This window comes from Dermacentor variabilis, chromosome 4 (genome assembly GCF_050947875.1).
Source record: "Dermacentor variabilis isolate Ectoservices chromosome 4, ASM5094787v1, whole genome shotgun sequence".
Lineage (NCBI taxonomy): Eukaryota > Metazoa > Arthropoda > Arachnida > Ixodida > Ixodidae > Dermacentor > Dermacentor variabilis.
The window spans coordinates 45,645,782-45,651,781 of record NC_134571.1 but is presented as its reverse complement, the minus strand read 5'-3'; the positions used below and the strand labels follow the sequence as shown (position 1 = coordinate 45,651,781).

General features: G+C 47.9%; 1 protein-coding gene across 2 annotated transcripts in view; it reads left to right on the top strand.

Annotated features, from left to right (window-relative positions):
• Nucleotides 1-4,219: 4,219 nt before the first annotated feature.
• LOC142579044 (fatty acid hydroxylase domain-containing protein 2-like) overlaps nt 4,220-6,000 on the top strand; it is a 101,369-nt gene continuing 99,588 nt past the window's right edge. For both annotated transcript variants that reach the window (XM_075688864.1, XM_075688863.1), the window contains exon 1: nt 4,220-4,371. The gene's annotated coding sequence lies outside the window, so the exon portion shown is untranslated. The remainder of the gene's footprint in view (nt 4,372-6,000) is intronic.

The following is a 6,000-nucleotide window of genomic DNA, read 5'->3' as shown; positions in this document are numbered from 1 at the left end:
TTAGCGTCGTATTAGTAGAACATTAGCGTCGGAACGTTGGACAACGTTTTGCCAGACACTACACCCCCGCAAGCCACTGTCTCACATTCGGAAAACGGTGCAAGGTCTGCGTTGCCTTCCGGAACAGCGTTTTTCATTCAAGGCGCTCGCGCTTTTCCAAGAGCGGCAAGACATCGATGTCGCAGAAGACTTTTGTACGCGGATCGCAGACCAAGTGACTCGTCCAGATCCTCCATCCCGAGGTGACGTCCCCCATTCCCGTGATTGCCGCATGGACCTTCCTTTTAAAATGGAGGAGCTCGAGGCGGCACTAGCTCTCTGCAGACGCTCTTCATCTCCGGGTCCAGATGGTATATCATACCGAACATTGTGCAATTTCGGAGAATCCGCACGTATAGAATTGTTGAATCTTTACAACTCCTCATGGCAGGAGGGAAATGTTCCTGACGAAAGGAAAGTAAACCGCCTGATGCCACTCTTGAAGCAGGGCAAATCCCTACCAGAGCTCTCCTCTGACCGCCCAATAGCGCTGGCCAGCTGTGTAGGAAAGATAATGAAACGGATGATCCTTGGCCGCCTGGAATGGTACCTTGAGCACTACAAAGTTTATCCGAATTCCATGGCTTGTTTCCGACGTGACCGCTCTTCCATCGACAATGTAGTTGATCTCGTTTCATATGTCCACCACGAAAGGTCCCGTAAGCGTTTATCTGCAGCTTTATTCTTAGATGGGAAAGGAACATACGATAACGTATTACATGAGTCTTCAAGGGGAGTACGATAGTGCGATTAAAAGACGCGACAAAAGAAGAAACATAAGGACACACACAGTGCTGTGTTTGTCCCTATGTGTCTTCTTTTGTCCCGTCTTTTAATCATGCTACCGTACTCCCCTTGAAGATGCATTACCAACAAGCCCACATTGCAACCCTCTTATTACATGAGGCCATTCCCGACGCTTTTGCGACGGTTGGCCTAGGTGGTCGAGTCTTTTCGTGGGTTGCAAGTTACCTATCTGCAAGACCATTCTTTGTGTTAACTGACGATGGCCCAACTACGCGACGCTATACCAGCAGGGGCGTTGTTCAAGGCGGTGCTCTCAGCCTGTCACTATTCAACCTCGCTCTTGTTGGACTTGCTGGATACTTGCCAACTACCATCAAAATTTCAATATACGCAGACGACGTCTGTGTCTGGACTTCGGCAGTTACACGTCCTCAGATACGTGCGCGGCTTCAAAGAGCGGCAACTTTGACAGCGAACTACTCGTGTAAACAAGGTCTTACCATATCACCAGAAAACTGCACACTAGTGGCATTTACTGGCAAACCAATGACGCCTTATGTCATCTCAATCAATGGGCCTATGGGCCCATTGGGCCAATCAATGGGCCGTTTCCTATGTCAGATCCCACATATTTCTTGGTGTAATTATTGACCGAGATCTCTGTTGGAGCCCGCACGTGGCCTACATGAAATGGCGTCTGCCAGCAACTTCCCAGTTTTTTAAATACTTGACAGGAAAGACGTGGGGGATGTCAGTAGACTCAATTCTGAAACTCTACAGAGCTTTCTTTCTCGGTTTTTTTTAAGATATAGTCTGCCTGTACTGAAAAACACCTGCAAGACAAATATTCGTGTTCTGCAGGCAGCACAAGCTCAAACACTCAGAGTTTGCCTTGGTTTGCCCAGATGCACGTCTACAGAGGCAGCTATTGCGATTACTCGGGACCATCCAATGCAAACTCACGTTATGGTGGAAGCCCTGAGAACGCACATCAGACATTTCGCACGTGCCCCCTATCACCACCTTGCAACACTACCCTCAGACATGCACCAAGCATCATTCTCTAAAACTATCGTCGAGTACAACGACAAACTTGCCTCGGGCTTCACCGATGCATCTAAACCATCGATGTTCCATCAATGTTCAGAGACAGTCCCTGGCGTCCGTTCTGGCGCACCTTGACAATAGGCCATTGTCAGTTGAAATGATTTTCGCATGTCGCCGACAGAAGACATCGCAGCTAAAGGCGATGAAGGGACTACTTCGGTTTTTGAAAGGTATACGGGCTTGGACAAGCGGCTGTTACAGTGATGTCACGTACCACGCAAGAGTGACGGACTGTTACTGACGGTGCGTGTGCTGTGCCATGTGCTCTCTCTCTCTCCTCCCCATCTTTCATTCCTCTCATCCCGCTCCCATGGGTAGGGTAGCAAACCGGTTGAGCTAAACTGGTTAACCTCCCTGCCTTTCCTTCTCCACTTATTCCTTCCTTCCTTTCCTCCTTGTTTTTTTGTTTACATCGTTTCTTTCAAAACTACAAATAATATCTGTTAACGAGGATCTGCATGCATGACTAAGTTTGTCTAATGACCTGCGAGCAGCCCTCCTTGCAGTTACCTTGTCCGTGAGTGATTTCGCTTGTTTAGGTACGCCGTGTCTAGGAAGTAGTCACTGCGTGTGTTAATTCTTGGTGAAAGTTACCAGAAAAATTCCTGACCTTGGGCTGCAAGACGGTAAAATCCCAATTTCTCCCCGGTTTTCTTTTTAAAAAGTGACGCCCGATTTCTGCACCACGAATAAAAAAAATCATAAGACGCGAAAACGAAGGAACCTACGTATAAGGCATTCGAGCACTTCATCCAAAAAAGTATTTTTTTTTTTACAAAAGCAATAATTTATGCTTACACATCTATCCCCACATGCACGTTTCGCTTTCTCAACAAATTTCGTCTCGTCGGCAGTTAGACATCCACCAAGACGGCGGGCCGTTCGTAAAAGACGGTGCCATTTGTAAAACATTTAACGTCCCGGAGCGCTTGCATACGTAATTTACTGGAAAGGCGGAAATCCACCCGCACACTCTGTCCTGAAAAAAGCAACTAGCCCATCAGTACTTCCTATAGCACTTCCTATTAAAGCTCCGTGAATTATCTTGTGATCCAAGGGCACCACTAAACCGGGCACGTAAAGTGTTCCCACTAACAGCTTCACTGGTAAAAGCTAGCAGAGCAATGTTGGAAGCAAAGGGAACATTTAGCAACATATTTTCGAGGTGGAAGTTGTTGATACCATTAGGAATTAGGTTTGTTTACTGAAATACATTTTAGTGGGCTTTTCCCTTTATTATTGACATTCGCATAAATTAAATAAAAATATGAATTAATAGAAGGTCGGAGGACGCCCGCACCAAATATACTGTAAGAAGCTTTTAGTCAATTGAAAAATTTAACGAGTGAAAAGTTGGAAAAAGAGACCTCAGATGTGGGCGGCAGAAGTCTGGAAATGACAAGCTGGGGCGCGAGGAACGGGAGGGGGGAGAGCGAGGACTCCCCCACCCCTTTGTAGTCGGCGTCTATGCCTATAGTAGTTACTATATATTTTTCTGTTTCCACCTCTCTTACTGTCAACCAATCTTCCCCTCCTCCGTGCAGGCTAGTAAACTGAAGAATTGCGTCTGGTTAACCTCCCTGCCTTTCGTACTTCTCTCCCTTTACCTCTAGGCATAGGCTACACGCGGCAGGGAGCATAGGCTCCCTGCCGCATGTCCCAGCCAACTTTTAATCTGGTCGGTTGGCATTTGCAGTGAAATAAAACAGCGTCCTAACCCTTTCCCACCTCAGTTATCCCGAAAAAAGCTGATACCGTATCTTCATTGCAGTTTATTTAACGTCTCTCCATTGCTTCTTGTTATTATCTTTTTTTTTTGCCCAGTCGTGTAATTACACTCGAACGACTAGAAAACTTGGTGGGTAAGCGAGCGAGCGCGAAGCGAAACCATGAAAATGTAATGAGCCCTCGCAAGCAACCGCACAGTCTCAGTCCTGGCGCTCGCTTTGTTCTCGCGCGAAAAAGAGGCAACCGCGAACGTCGCGCGGCTCTCGTAACGAGGTGAACCTCGTCGTTGTCGCAAGAAGCGAAAACGTCGTCTCGTAGACAGTATATAGTACGCTCGCGTGGCCGCACGGGTAGCGGGAGAGAGTGCAGTAGCGAGAAGCGACGGAGAGATAAGCTCGGTTCACACGAAGACGAGGATGAGAGAGAGAGAGAGGGAGAAGGAGAGAGAAAGAAAGAGAGAAACAATACGTTTGGGCAAGAAGAAATGTGCCAACCTTGCAGAAGTGCTGTTGAGAGGGGGACAAAAGTAAGGATATAGAAGGCTGGCTCTCTAGACGCCTCACGTGACCCCCCCCCTCCCCCCCTCGTCGTGGGAAACGCCTGCTCGGCACGCGTCCCTCCGCGTGGAGCAAGGTGACAATTGCATCGTACCCGGCCCTGCGGGGACAGTCGAAGCGGTCCGACTCCAGGAGCAATCACCTGTGCGAAGCGCATGCCTCTAGTGGCGAGGGACGCGCCGTGACCGCTCAGGTATTCCGTGCTCCTCATTCAACGCGTACGTCGTTCCTTCGTAAATGGCGTGGTCTAAGTCGTATACGCTCTGCGAAGCACCGGAAATGATGCGGGACGAAGCTTCAGTTATTGGTTCGAGATCGCCTGATAGGTATACTGCAGCCGTCGAAGTACAGCAATCATGAGCTGGAATGCGTTTGATTACGTCGGCGTTGTTGTCGGTCTCGGTAACCGTGCTTTGCTTGAACGAATGTAGAGAGAGAGAGAGAGAGAGAGAGAGAGAGAGAGAGAGATGTTCCGGTGGGCACGAAATGAGAAATTCCGTTGTTGCGGAATTAAGGCATTTGGTCGAGAACTCTCGGATCAGCGCGAGGGCCTTGCATGACACACCTCCCTGTTCACTGATATTTGCTTTCAGTGGTTGTGCGCTGCGGAGGCGCTACTTTGTACGCTAATGACGCGGTTTAGGCGGTCAAATGACACGTAATTAAGTGCACTAGCTGGCGCTTTGAGCGGGGATAGCTAACGAGAGAAGACATTTGATAACACCCTTTTCATCTATGCAAGCTAAGAGAAAAAGTAACAATAAATAAACTTCGCGGGAACGACAGTTTCTGGTTATGTGTTGTACAGATTTGTCCTTTGACATTAACTTTTCTGTGCGAATTTGCTATCAATAATAAAGCATACAAGCGGCGCTGATTTAGTGTGGTGGGCGGCACTAAGAGCAGGGACGCGAATATTAAGCATGCTGGATGTAACACGTGCCATCTCGCGTGCATTATGCAATGTAGCCAGAACGGTGCCATTAGGCACAAGCTTATATACATAAAAAGAAAAACGTCTGCGGGCCTTCATGTTATATATCTCTATCGCAAGTGATGGCAGGATACTGACTGAGCGTTCCTTCTTAGAGCAGAGTATAACGCAGACACTTCGTTTTATAGCATCAGCATATAAGGGTTCACGTCACGCCTTGCCGTTTTCTCATCCGTTCCCGGTCCACTGTGGGTAGACATAACCTTTGCTGACGAACGAAGTATGTTATGGCACACTCTTATATGGAACATTTAGTTAATATGCTGCCATCAAATGAGGCCAACATATAACATTACGCCCGCGAACTTTCTTTAATGTAAAGGTGTCGGCCTGTATAACGGCGTCATTTCGTCTTTATTACGTACTGTGCGTGGGATGAATGAATCCTCACCGGCAGGCGTCAGTGATATGCTGGACAAGTTAGTCTGGCTGATCGCCTGCATGGCATCGCGAGCTTACATTGGCGCCGTATAATTCGGGAGGCATTACAAACCAGCGCCTATGTTCCTTGATTTAAAGCTCTTTCTCCCGCACAGCTTACCAGGACAGGAGGTAGCTCTTGTTTGTCGCCTATGGTTTGAAGTAGCACTTGAATACTGATGCCCGCACCTCCCTCATCGGAATGGCCAGAAGTACGGAGTGGGAAGTTTGTGGATGCAAATGGATGATTGCGCACCTTATATGCGACTGTCATCACTTCAGTGCACAACGAAAAGAGCTCTGCACAATGCTCGACAGGCTTGATAACCATCTCCTTACAGAAAAAAATATTATTGTGTCCTGGTCACAGCCGAGGTTAGCTCGAGTTACTTTAAAAGTTCTAGTGTG